This window comes from Calonectris borealis, chromosome 11 (assembly GCF_964195595.1).
Source record: "Calonectris borealis chromosome 11, bCalBor7.hap1.2, whole genome shotgun sequence".
Classification (NCBI taxonomy): domain Eukaryota; kingdom Metazoa; phylum Chordata; class Aves; order Procellariiformes; family Procellariidae; genus Calonectris; species Calonectris borealis.
The window spans coordinates 21,653,849-21,667,663 of record NC_134322.1 but is presented as its reverse complement, the minus strand read 5'-3'; the positions used below and the strand labels follow the sequence as shown (position 1 = coordinate 21,667,663).

General features: G+C 55.8%; 1 protein-coding gene across 1 annotated transcript in view; it reads left to right on the top strand.

The window, feature by feature from the left end:
- LINGO1 (leucine rich repeat and Ig domain containing 1) overlaps positions 1 to 13,815 on the top strand; it is a 136,383-nt gene that overhangs the window by 10,069 nt on the left and 112,499 nt on the right. Inside the window, exon 2 of the mRNA XM_075160465.1 lies at positions 12,466 to 12,508. The gene's annotated coding sequence lies outside the window, so the exon portion shown is untranslated. The remainder of the gene's footprint in view (positions 1 to 12,465; positions 12,509 to 13,815) is intronic.

Here is a 13,815-nt window from a genome sequence, read left to right as displayed (position 1 = left end):
AAGGGCTGAGCTGGGTGCCCTGGTTCACAGCAGGAGGACAACCCATCCCTGTACGGTCCCTTTGCCCTGCAACCCTGGCTGAGGCTGTCCTGGTCAGGACTGCTTTGCAAAGAAGGAAAGAGCTGTGGCTGGCCGCCATGTAGCAGCTTTAGCTTTTCAAGGGGGGAGGATTTTTCTTCCCTGCCAGATTTGGGGCAGGCTGGGCAGGGATCTCCTCAGCCTGGATTTCAAATTGTCTTATGGCAATCATGCCCAGAGGCAAAGGCTGGGTCACGACAGTTCGCTCTTCGCTGGTGCTTTTCATGCTGACGTTTCTTAGCAATTCCCAGAGAAGCCAGCCATTGCGAAGCCCATCCTGCCAGCGAGAAGCAGAAGGGGAGGTGGGCTGAGGCCCCATGCAGCCTATTTGCTGTCAGACCCTGCTGCTTGGTATGTTTGAGCATCCCCAGAGCTGGCGTACGTGTGTTCAGGCAGCACCTGGCCCTGCCGGGGCTGCGGGCAGCCGGGGCTGCAGCCCCCGAGAGCTGCCTTGCCTTCCCTGCCGCCGCTGCCTGCAGCCACGGAGGCACCGTTTATCTAGAGCAAAGAGAGACCTCAGAAAAATAACAATAAAGAAAAGGTATGTGAGAAGCATCTGTGAAATAATAACAAGATCCTGGGGATGGAGCTGCTTTCATCTGGGAGCTCTTTGCTAACCGCGGGTTGCTCCTGTCCCTCGTTAGAGAGGGAGCCGAGCGGCGATGCGCCTGCTCAGATCTTCCTTTCCTTTCAAGATCCCCCCGTGGCGTCCCACAGGCTGGCGAGCCTGGCCTCTGCCAGCGCATCCCTCCTGCCGCCAGCTGCTGAGCTGGTTTTTAATCCCTCTAATCAGCCCCGCATCCAACCCCAGCGGCAGTGGGAGAGCTGGGCTCGCCCGGGGCCGTCGCGCCTCCCTGCCGCGTTACATCCCAAATGAGAGACGCGGCAGGGCTGTTCCTGTGCTGGGAGCTACGGAGTATGGAAACCCCACGTCTTCCTCGGCATGGCTTTGTAAGGCTGAACTGCCAGCTTTGCAGCCGGTCACCTCCCAGCCAGGGTAGATGCTGGTTTACGCTTGTGACCGGATCTGGTCCAGAGCTCCGGGGAACACCTGAGCAGTGCAAGTGCTGGCAGGCGCCGTGCTCCTTTGCAGCTGGCTGGAAAATGTCCATCAAAACTTGCTTTGCTGGGAGAAAGGCGGTTCAGCCAAGCTAAAACACTTGTGGGACTCTGTTTTGAAACCTGGGGAGGTTTTTGATGCTCCCATATGGGTGCAGAGGAGTGTGGGCTCCCAGGGAGAGAGCTGCCCCTGCGAACGGCCCCAGAGCGGGGTAAAACGTGAAGGGACCCCCCAGCAGATGCTGGGGAGCAGAGAGGAGGATGGGGGGCTCCGGGCACATGGAGAGCCCCGTGCTGCCCATGCCTTGGGCAGAGCTGATGTTTCCAGTTGAAGCCCGCATTGCTCTGCCCTGCTCTGCTGCCTGCCCATGAGAGGGGTTTGCTGGCTGCTAGCGTATGGTTATTTGCACATGGCTTGGGAAGGGCTTTCAGCATGGTCCCTGGTCGGACTTTTCCTATAATAAAATAATTTTGCTACTCTGGAAAGAGATTCTTCTGCGAGTGAGGATTAAGGCGTATTTCAGAGCATTTGCTTCTTGGTTTGTGGCATGAAGGGAGGCGTGGGGGAAAGGTGCAGCATCTTATTTCGAGGCTCGGGAGTTGAAATGTCTCGTGTGAGCTCAGGAGAGGAGGGATTTCTGCAGAGCTCGAGAGCTACAGACCTCTGCAGGTTGCTGGAGCTAAAAAGTGGGTTTGTGGAGGAGGAACTGTGTCAGACCCAGGTTACATCGGCGAGGTGGGCTGGGGGTCTTGGAGGCTCGTTGTCACTTCGGAGGTGAAGGGAGCGATGCGCTGGTGAGCATCTGAGAGCACGCTCGGACACCGGTGTAATACCCAGCACCGTGCTTTCAGCTGTGGATAAACACATTTACACTGCTGTGCATGAGAGCAGGATCTGGCCCGGGGCCTCCAGCAGCTGTGGAGACGCAGGAGGCCAGCAGCAGAGTGTTTAAAGGCTAATGAAGATGCACTAGAAAATGATTAGCTTTGCAAGCAGCATTCCTGTGTGCTGGAAACGGGGGCATTATGAAGTTCGCACTAAGCCCTTGGAGATCTCTTGAGCAAGAGTGATCTGCATGCCGCGCAGTGCTATTATTGGAAAGGGTGGCTTCGCTGCCTATCATCTGGCTTTGCTGAGTTAGCTCCGTGGACTGTCGCCAAACATAAAGCATCTTTTCCTCGGCCGTTGCCAACCCACCTACTTGGAGTGGGTGATGACTTGTTTGTTCCTCAGCTCAGCTGGAAAAAGTGAGTGTCCCTGTGGGAGGGTGGGAAGAGGGAGCGTTGCAGGGTGGTATCTCCCGAGGAAAGAAGCGGATGGCTGGGCTCGGGTGTTCAGCCAGAGGGATGTTTGGTATCCCACTGTGATCTCAAGGTGGTCATGCTTGGCTCCTGCAGACGCCCTTCGCTGCGTGTTGGGCTGGGGCATCGCTGCCTGTCGGGCTGGGTCGACTGATCCCTCCTGGGCTCCCAAGGGAGCTGCATGCGGTGGCAGGGCCCCCCTGCTTTCACTTCTTGGGGGACAAAGGGAAGCTCTTGTTTGGCCTGAACCCGGCCCAGAGCAGCCAGACTCCCCCCAGCACTGCTGCTGCGGCGAGGCTCAGCCCAGCCCGGCTTTCCCGGCGCTTTCAGACGCAGGCGCGGCACAGGATGAGACGCAGTTCCCCTCTTGGCTCCTGCTGCTTTCAAGGTGAGGAGCGCTTGCTGCGCTCCTGATCAGGGTGGGAAGCATCCTTTGGACTTGGCACTGGATCCGCGCATCCCTGCGGAGACGTGCTCCTCGGGGGATCGCTTCCCGGGGCTCCGACAGCAGCCAAGCTCCAATGCCTGCTGCTGCCAGTCCTCCCACTGCCGCTCCAGCCACGGATTCCCCTCTGTGCCGCCGCTAACATAAATTCCCAAGTCCCTTCCATGTCAGACATGAAGTGGTTGCTTTGCAATGAATTGGGTTGTTGGGTTTTTTTAAAGAAAAGAGCTGGAAAGCATCCCTTTGGCCCCAGAGCCACTGCCCAAAGGGCAGGAGCGGGAAGGAGGTGGAAGGTGCCGTGCAGGAGGAGAGGAGATACCAAAAGGAGATGAGCGATGCCCAGGTGATTGCCAACACAAACAGGAATGAGAGGAGAGACCCCAGGAAAGGGCAAAGGGCTGGGACACGGGCGCGCAGCCATGTGGCCAAAGGCCTTAAATCTGGCTGGCGAGTGCAAGTGCTGGGGGAGCGTGTCTCTGCACCCCCTCGCCCAGGACGCGGGAGGGGAAGATTGACCCGGCTGCCTCCCCGGCAGCGACCATCCCTCCTCCTGTGCCCGCAGCCCTACTGCTGCCGAGGCCGAGAGGGAGTTTGCGGATGAGCCGTGCCGCACCAGGGGTGCGATGCTGCCGGGGCTGCCGGCCCCCCTGGCCGCGTTTCCCTGGCAGGAAAGCTGGGGAGGAACCGGGAGTCTGATTCTCCAGGGACCTCTGGGAGGGCAGCATCACTCGGGGTCAAGGATTAAATCCATTACAGAGAAGCACTTGGGGGAAAGCCCTGGACGCGATGCACATGGAGGCTGATGCATTAAAACCGCTTCCTGCGGAGATCTCCTCCCGCTCGTGAGGCAGGGAGAGGGGTCGGGCACGAAACCACCACCCCTAATGGCTTGCATTTGCCGGCGAGCTGGGAGCAGCCTGGTTACCAGCCTGGCGCCGGCTGGTGAAAGAAGCCCTTCAAACCCCAGCCCCCTGCGAGCCAGAGCTGAGTGCCGGAGGCGGCTGGGACCCTTCCCCTTGCCGTGCTGGTTGGGTCCCGCCGGTGCCGCAGCTGCCAGGCAGAGCTGCAGCCCGGGGACGCGGCTGTGCCTTTGCTCTGCCGGAAGGTTATCAAAGCCGACGTGTTTTTTCCAATCATTTCAGATCCAGCCATAAGCGTTGCGCAAGGAGAAAACCCGTTTAGTCAGAGGGTTCCCAACCAGCTCTAATTATAACTGATACCTGGGTTCCCTGGAAGGTCGCGTTGCCTTGCCTGCACGTGAGGGTACAGGCAGGTGTAGGCAGGCGTGCCTGGGCCCATTTCTTCCCAGGCATCGCCTAACAAATGACAGGATGCAACGAGCCTTCCAAAACTTGCCAAATTAGTAGACCCTTCCCCAGAACGAGTGCTGGAGTTGAAGCAACCGGCCATTCCTGAGTTGCTTTTAAAAACATGTATTTTCACTCTTCTTGTATTTTTCCCTTTTCTCCCCGTCCATTTTGCATCCCCACACATTTCCTTTTATCCCCCCTCCTTCCTCCTCCTTTTCATGAGCTATTTTCAAATGCCAGGAAGGGCGAGATCCGAGGGGAGGAGGAGTAACTGAAAGAAAAAAAAGGGTGGTAAAATTATTTCACACATTTACGGGAGAAAAAAAAAGGTGTGGGTGTGGAGAAAGAGAACGGCTCCAATTCCCACATGACAAAAAGCAACTTCATTCATTTCCCGACGTAATTTTATCAGGTAGAAAGGTTTGGTTACATTTACACAGCCCTACAGCTCCTGGTGGGGGTCCCCGAGGGGCAGTTGTCCCTCCTGCTTCCCTGCCAAACTTTTATCCAGCTTGGCCCCGGGAAGGGTAGGAGAGATGTTGCAAATATCGCCAGCTTCATGGGAAGCGTTTCCTCACACGAGGACAGTATGTTGGCTGATTTCCCGTGTTTAATAAATAGGATTAAACCCAGCAACAACAGTGCTCACTGAGAACTAGGAGTTCAGGTTGTGATAAATTCTTTAGATGGCAAAATCTTCTTATGCTCAATTGTTTTTCCATTTAACTGGGAAAACTGGAAATAACTGTTTTGGTTTGATCCGAACCAATCTTTAAATGTGATTTGTTTGGTTCACTGGCCACACTGACAAATCTTACAGCCACTGGGAAAGGGAAGAAAAATCCCTTGAATCCCAAAGGCAGCTTTTCTGAGCCGCTCGCTGCTGTGAGGCTGATAAGATAATGATAAGATAATGATAAGATAATGCTGGAGAACTGATGCTCTGGCTGTCCCACATGGAAGACCCGTCCCCTTTGCGCCGTTGCCTTCGGTGAGCTTTGGAGAAGACCTCCGACGGGAGGAGACTGGGGACCCGGCCACAGGCATTAGCCTGCCCGTCTCCCCGTGGGTGAGCCCGGGCACTTGCAGCAGCCTGGCATTTCACACCTCGGGGAGGGTGACATTTTCTTTGCGGCATTTCCACGTTCGAAAGCTGGCATTTCACCCCAAGAGGAAGCTGGTATTTATAAGGCAGGGCACTGGCATTTCATTCATTGTTACCATCCAGTGATTCAGACAAGGTCTCTTAGCCAGAAAGGTCAGCTGGGTCTCTGCTGTTCTTTGCTGCTTTTCTTTCTTTTTTTTTTTAGCCCTAAGGGAAGGAGGGAAAAATAAAGCCAAGCCGCACACCAGAACTGCTGATTGCCATTTTTCTTGCTTTGAAAATGAAGGTCTGCTATGCTACATAAAAGCTAAGACTTTCCAAAGTCTGTCTTGCAAGAGTGTCTTTTGTAAGGTCCTTATTTTATTTTGCTTTGAGTTCCAAAGATGCAACCCAGAGCCTGGTGCCGGGGTGGTGTGAGTGGCACCAGCACTGCCTCACTGCTGTGCCGGTGCTCACCATTGCTTTGGGAATCCTGCACCATCCTCTTTCTTGGCCTGAAGAGCTGAGCTGAAGCCCACAAGAACCTTAATATGTTTCAAGGAGCCCAAAACTGCATCTTTGCTGGCCAAACACCAGATTTTGTCCCCAGAGTTGCCCTGAGGCAAAGGATTTCGTATTGCCCCTTCCAGCGTGGGCGAGGGATGAGGAGCAGGAAGGGAAAAGCAAGTGCAGGTCCCCGTTGTGACTGTGGGGCTCTTGTTGGACTGGGGCAATATAGACACTGCCAGGGCCTGGGGAACATAAATAAAATCAATAAGAAGCTGTTAAATTGTGCCTGAACCTCACAAGGAACAGCGTGGGGAGTGCTGGCTGCAGAGACGTATCTGCTGCCACTCCGCAGGCTGTGGCACATTCATTAAGTATCTTTAAGATGGATACACCCCCCAGTTCACCTCCTGCAAAAGCTTGGGAATTTATTTCCTCCTGAACCGTGCCATCAATCACTGGTGACAGCACCGCCTCGGCACCGCACGGCTCAGCCGCCCAACAGCCGGCGAGGCACGGGGCCGGCCGCCCTGCCTCCTTGGAAGGGGGCTGCCTCGGCCCCCCGCGCCCTGGCCGGGGAGGGGGGGACTCCCGGTGCCACCGGGAGGAAGGCTTCTTGCCTGACAAATGCCTTCCTGCACTTTTTTGCGCTGCTCAGGACCCTGCTGCCTTGCAGCCGGGCTCTGCATCCCTTCGCCGTCCAGCACTGCGTGCATCCATCTCTAATGCCCATGGGCTGGTGGTGTGGAGAGGAGTTGATGGTTCCTCCTCTTCTCTCCCCTCTGCACAGCGCCCTGCGGTCCTGGCCCCCTCCTCGGCACCTTGGCTCCGCTCCAGGCAGCGCGTTCGGTGCTTGCCGGGCAGCTGCTGGGAGCTCCCAAGGCCCCGCACTGCGCATGTAAATGCGAGAGCCCAAAGTCTTTGCAGAAAAATTTTGCCGTGCCTGACTTGATGCTTGTAGCTTTTATCAGAGCAGCCAGACAGGAGCAGGACGAATCCAGCGACCCGGGGCAGTACAGGAGACGCCGCTCGACGTCTGAGCTGCTTTGCTTTCCCTCCCTCCTCTGCCTGCTGTCTCAGTGATGCCTTGGACTGGAAAGATGTGACAGGTCCACTTAGCAGGAGAAAAGACCAGCTCCAGGGGGCTGAGTGACCCTCCTGCCCTGCACCCAGCACCCTCTGCACAGCCCTTCCCAGACCCTGCGGCTGCCCCTTTCCTTCCCCGCGCTGACATTTCACCCTCCGGTGCCTTCAGCTGCCAGCCAAGGTGCACGTTACTTCAATTTATGCAGAGACCTGGGTTTTACTTCTTCCTGTAATTTCTTCTGATGCTTTTAATTTTTCCCCCCATATCAGCTGGGAACCTACAGATTATCCCCTAAGAGCAGAATAAAGACTTGTCAACCTTTCTTACATGCTCCTTGAGATGAAAATAACTTCGTGAACCCCTTATAATGCTTTATTTTCTGCCGCTTCTGCTACTCTTGAGTATAATTTGACTGACTAAAGAATCTTGAAGCTAAGGAAAAAAAAAAAGATAAAGTAGACTAATAATAATAATGATAAAAACTGCTCCCGAGAGGGCGATAAGGGCCTGGAGACTCACAGCCCTGCACCGCCTGCCGGGGCAGGTGTGAGCCCAGCTTTTGTTCCCCAGCTCTGTAAGCCGGTGCTAGGAGTGGGGATGGCCGGTCTCTGCAAAAATGGGACGTTTTTCAAGAGAAGAAAGGTATTGTGTCCCCTGTGATATGGAAATGAGCGGGGAGGTAAGGGCAGGGAGAGAGGATTTCTGATGGTAATGAGGCTTTACGCTGGCTTTTTTGCCTTGCCTCCATCCCTCCCTTTCAAATGTAAGATGGGGTTTCAAGGGCTGTTGTATTCTTTTCCTTGGATTGTTTGTCATGGTTTTTTTAACTCTGCCTGTTGTGGTTTTTAAAGATAAAATGTGGGAGCTGCAATTAAAGGGAGTTTGAGGAGGGCAGGGAGGTGCTGCAGGGGTTATGGTTACCGAGCCGGGGGTGATGCTACGACGTATGAGCTCTCGTAGGCAGGTTAGGTGGGCTTGGGAAGGCTTTTCCTCTCCCGTCCCACAAGCCTCACGCTGCCAGAGATGGATGGGACCTGCTGAGCTGGAGCAAAGGCTGGTGGAGAAGGTCGGTGCCATAGTTGAGACCACGGTGGCCGTGCCATCCCCGAGCATCCTCTCCCAGCTCTGCCATCCCCCTCCGCAGCGCTGGTGGAAATCAGCCCCTCCACTGCTGGTGTCCCCAGGCTCTTATGGGGACACTTGGAACTCTGGGACGTTGCTTGTGAGCAACCTTATAGCATCTCTTCTGGAGAAACAGCCTCTCTTCCCCTCGAGATACCTGAAGACAGAGTATTCCTCTTGCTCCTAACTTAGCAGCTGCAATAGTACTTGTGACTGTCCAACAATTGTGTCTTATTTTTAGTCTGAGCTTGTCTAGATTCAGCCTCCAGCCACTAACTCTGGTCCGACATTTATCTGCTGTCTTGAGGAATGCTCCGCTATTCCAAAACCCTTCCTCATGTAGGAAGCTGTGCCACTTGATGGAAAGGGCTGGACACAAATTTCGTGGGCAAACAGTTTCTGATGGAAAACTGAGGTTTGGGCTGAGCTCAATTTGTCATGTAAAATATGTGCTCTCTGCTGAAGAGGTGAACTTTCTCCTCTGAAAAGCCAGGGCTGCAACCCCGCGGACTTAGTTCCTGGGAGAACGAGGTGGGGAGCGGGTGACTTGGGCCTCGCTGGAGGAACGAGGGGGCATTGAATGAGCAGGAGCTGTTTCTCGGGCAGTTTCAGGGTTGCTGTTGCCCCTGCGTCATGGACGGCTGCTGAATGCCTGTGCGGCCAGCAGTGCAGCGAGCCGCCTCAGCCGGGAGGGCAGCCCGGGACGGGCGGCCAGGGCTCACCCTGTGCTCGACTGGCTCTGGTTTTCATCCGTTGTTGATGTGAGGAACTTCACTGAACCTCGTGGGGCAGCTCGTCTGCCCACGCTGGGCAGCACCCGTGGGCATAGGAGCTGCCTACCCCTCCTGCCCTGCCTGCCCTGCCTGCACTGCAGCGAAGGACCGCTGAAATCTGGCTGATTTCAGAAAGTGCTGATTCAAAACCCAGCCGATGCTCTGCCGGGCTGCCGCGGGTCAGGAGGGCTCGCAGGTCAAATTCGCTATTCAGGCAGGAGCTGTAAGCAAAGATGCCTCATGGTGAGCTTCGCTGGTGTTTATTCTGGAGCTCCCTTTTTAGCCAAAGCCCTTGAACCGCGCTGGTGGTTGCTCCCCCGCTGCCCAGCAGATATTGCTGCTCAGCTGTTTGATTTTATCCCTCCTAATTTTACAAGAAGTGACAGTAAATCTATCCCGTATGCACAGGACCGTGTGGGGTGTTTAAAGAATCATTCGCATCCAGATGTTTTGATAGCTTTGGGGTATCTCCTGACAACGTGGGTTGGTGCTGGATATATTACGCCGTAAAAGTTAATGTTCGGAGTCTGACATTAAATCCGCAAGAGCAAGCGAGCGTTTGGCAATGAGCTCTGCTGCATGGGGCGGCCCCATCACCCATGGGTGCTGGGAGGGTGTCCGAGGGGTGCTGCGGATGTCTCCCATCAGACCTCCCCGCAGACACCGCCGCACTGCCATTTAAGGGCTCCCAAGCACAGCCAAGGGTACTTATACAGCTGTCTCCACGTCCAAAAAGCCCATTAGCCTGGGAGGAGGAGGAGGGGGAGCGAGGGGACGTGGCAGAGGAAGATAAGGCCGTGGAGCGGAGGATTTGCGGGGAGTTAATGGGCAGTGAATTGGCATTAAGCCCCGGCAGGTTCTCATTTCCCTGGCTCTGTGCAGGCTCATCCGCGCCCCAGCACGGGGAGGGAGCATCTCCCTGAGCATCCCCACCTGCCACGGCTGGACCGCGCAGCGCGGGGCAGCGCAGGCGGGCGCTGCCGGTGTCAGGGGTACACGGGGAGGGGAACGCGGCCAGAGCTGGGGCTGCCCCAGCTCATCGTGGCCACGAGCCCCCGGAGCGCAAAGAGACGGGGTTTGCAGCTCCGGCGCGCTGCCCTGGGACCTCTGGCACACGGCGGGTGGCAAAAGGGACAAAGCAGAGGAAAAGGAGGTTACTTCGCTGCTGTCCCACTGGTGATGCAGAGGGAGATGCTCCATTTTAAATCAAACCCAGATCAAAGTGGCGATGACTCCTCTGCTGCTTGGGGATATATAAAGCTGTGTCTGAGCTCATAACATAAGGGCAGCTTTTACTACTTAAAGCCATCTCCTTGCCCTGCTTCGCTCATATATGCTTGCAGAACAACCTTGTATCTGCTCTGCTTCATGTTACATCGGCTTGGAAGAGCTGGAGCTCGCTCGCTGTGGCTTCCCCCCTGGGCAGGAGCGATGTCTGGGCTGTGCCCGCTCTGGACCGGGGAAGGGTATTGACTCCACAGGAGGGTTATTTTTGAGGCTTTCTTGGACGTGAGGGCTGCAAAGCGGTGGTTTGCTACCCTGCTTCTAGGCGCTGGGGCAGGGTGTCCCCCCGCCGGCTCAGCCTGCACCCCTAGGGCAAGTCCCCGCCGGGGAGCTGGGGTGCAACGGGGCTGGGGGCTGGCAGCGAAGGCCGGCCCCGCAGGCATGCAGGCGTTGTGGCTTTCCACTCCGTGGGGCAGACAGAGGCCATCGCCTCGGCCAAAGCAGAAGTTTTCTGGCGTGGTTATTAACTCTCCAGCTTGGAGGTAATGGCTCTTCTCCTGGTGCCTGGAGAGCACTCTCAGCAGCAGCACTGTGATCGCTTAAGTCCTTCACCATGGCCACCGTGTCCCCGGCACGCCGCACTGGGGAGGACTGGGCACTCCAGCACTCCAAGAACGTGACAGCGGTGCTTGGCATAGGGTCGGGAGCATCCCGGATGGCGCATGCTGGGATTGGGAGCCGCCGGCGAGGGGCGAGCCCTGGGGCTGTGGCTGCAGTTGCTTTGGCCGCAAGCAGCTCTGGTTGCCCTCGTCCCCGTACCCCTGTGCAGAGCCGAGAGCCGCCTGGGAGGGGTCCCCAGCAGCAAGGGGACGTCGTGGGACGGTCGCCTGCAGGCCAGACCCTGCTCGGTCCGGGGGCTTCTGTGAGACCTTTTCCCTGTTCATATTCCCTTGCACGGGCCTGGATGGATGAAATGGACTTTGCAGCCCAAAATCCCTTAATCTCCAGTATACTTAACAGTATTAGCCAGATTACAGGAGTCATATACACAGTAATTGCACTCAGCGGAGGACACGCTCAGAATTTCATGCTGGAAGGAAACGTATTATTCATTTTCTCCTGTCTCCCACCCGTCTGCACAGAAGTACATGGAAGTCATGATAAGGATACATTAAAACACGCAAAGAAATGTCATAGCTGAAATACAACATGCTCTCCTGGCAATTAACCTGAGCAGCCTTGCAGGAGCTGCTTGGGGTGAAATCTGCTGAACGTGGGGTCTAGCAGCGAGGCAGATTTTCAGTTTTAATTTATTTATTTTTTCTGAAGAAGCATGGCAATGCTGGGCACCGGTCCCCAAGCTGCGGGCTGTCCCTTGGCGACCTGGACCTCTGGGTCTAGCCTGTCCCCCCCTCCCCAAGAAGCCACCGTGGTCCCCTGTGTGCAGAAGGGGCTGCGGACATTGGTGCTGCCCAGGGCCTGCTACGGCCCCGAGTGAACACATTGCTGTTCATCATCAGCAATCAGCATCACTGTTGCTAATTGTGCCTCATTTAAAGCATCCTCCCCAGGAGCTGGTGACGTACGGAGCCAGTCCCTCATCTTTACGGCTGGGTGTTTGCACGCCCTGTGCCCGGCGCTGCTCCTGTTTGCAGAGCCAATAACTGGTGGCGAAGAAGACTTTATTGTCTGAGGAATACTTATGCAAACGAGCACAATGGCTTAATAGGGAACACCTGGAGAAATCTCCAAAGAAAGCACCGTAAATTCCCCTTCCCTTGGATTTATGGGGAGATTTTTCACGGATATTTATGGTTTCCCAGGCGCGTTGTTGTGACTTCTTAGCATAGATTTGCATGGCGTGCTCCAGGAGCTGATGAGGCACGGGGAGAGGGGAGCGGTGGCGGGGCAGCCCTGTGTTCATACCGGGACGGGAGTGGCAAATGGCTCTTCAATCCCTTGGCGAATTCCCACCGTGTGCTGTGGCTTGCAGCCCTGCCGGCGCTGGCTGAGCGCGCTGGGTGGGAGGGACACAGGCAGGGAAGTTTCATTTTCTTGCTCTTAGGGTTTGGCACCATTAGGCTGCTTTGTGGGAGGCCGTTGGGTGCTGGGACACCCCGGCCAGCTCCAGAGGCAGCATGCGTGCGCCTGGATGCTGTGGCTGAGAGCACAGCCAGGAGGGTCCGTATCGGAGCAACTCTGGTGATGTCCAGGACATTAACTGGTGCTAATTAAGTAGGACGTGTACGACTCCATCAAACTCTATTGCATCGCAAGGCTGTGGCTTGGGTTGGCTGGGGGTTGTGGAGCAGTTTTGTGTCCTGTGGGGCTGGGCTTAGCGCTGCTGCGGAGGAACATGCCCCGTCCCACCCACGCGGGGCTGGTGCAATGCCAGCACTCCCCTGTCACCCTCTTAAAATGCCCGCCGCTGTCAACAGCCAACCCGCTGAACCGCATCTCTCTCTCCTTTCCAGGTTCCTCGCCTCGCCAGCAGGTCCTTGCAAGATTTCAGCTCTGGTAAGTGCAATAGCTTTTTCTCCTTGCTGAGAGTGTGCTAAAGCATCGCGTGGTGCTGGAGGAGCACCGGGGCCAGGCACCATCACTGCTCCCCAGGCAGGGGTAAGAGCCCGAGCGCGCCTCTGCCGAGGAGCCAGCTCCCGGCGCGCTTCACCCCGGCACGAACAGAGGCCGGCGTGCTAGCGCAATTACTTCCCCGCCGTGTGAAAACTGGCTGAGATATATTTATTGCTACCTTTCTGTAATCCGCAAAGGGAAACTGTGTGGGCATCATCAATCCTTCCTGGGTAAACTTTGACGGATGGGAACTGAAAACTTCAATTGAGTAATTGGTGTGATGATTCCATTAAAAGCCAGGATGGCTCTGCCACTGCTGCCACAGCAGCTCTGGGGTGGGACTTGGGGACCTTTGGAAAGACAAAAAGGCGAAGCGATGGGTGGGAGTGGAGCAAAACCTCCCTGGGTACCTTGCAGAGGGGCCAGGCTTAGAGGAGCATTTAGGACCTGGAAGAAACGTGAAAGTCAGAGGTTGCAATCCTGGCTGCAAGCTAGCGTCGTCACCTGTAACCTTTCCAGCGATGGGCTCCTCTCCACCCGCCCTGCCACCAGGCTCCCTGTTTGCTTTCTCCCGGGGAGAAACCCTCCGCAGGACCCAGCAGGGAGAAGCATAAAATTTCCCCATTCCCCATTGCTGTTTTCCCCCAGCAGTCCCTGCGCCACTGTGTTTGACGTTTTCACACTTCCATAGCACCCGCGGGTTTTCTAACCATACACTTAACCCGGCGGAAAGGGTCCTGCTTCTGTGCTGGGATAAATTAGCAGGACTGTCTTGCAAGCAGCGGGGCTGCCGTGTATTGTGTCGTCTTTGCCTTTGCCCTCTTGACATGTTTTCTTTAAAAAAAGACGTATTTATCAAAAAAGCAGCTTCTCTGTTTGATGCTACCTGTTGGGTTGATAATTGAGTCCCACCGAAGGCGTTGACACCGGCCGTGTGCCCAAGGATTTGTCACTGTTGTCCAAACTTGCGTGGCCCTGTTGAACTTGAGGGTTTTTCTTTTCTTTAGCAGAAAATGGTTCACTGGTTGGGGCCTAAAAATGTCGAAGGGAGGGTGTTGTGGTGGTCTCAGGGTTTTGGGTGCTGCTGGCGTGACCTTGCTCTGGGACAGAGCTGCTCTGGGATGGGGACAGCACTGCCCGGGGCATATCTGACCACGGCAAGGGGCAAACAATGGCAAACAGATGCCTGCAATGGCGGTTGCTTCTTGCCATCGCTGACCACGCATGGTTTTCCCTGGTCCGGTTCATCC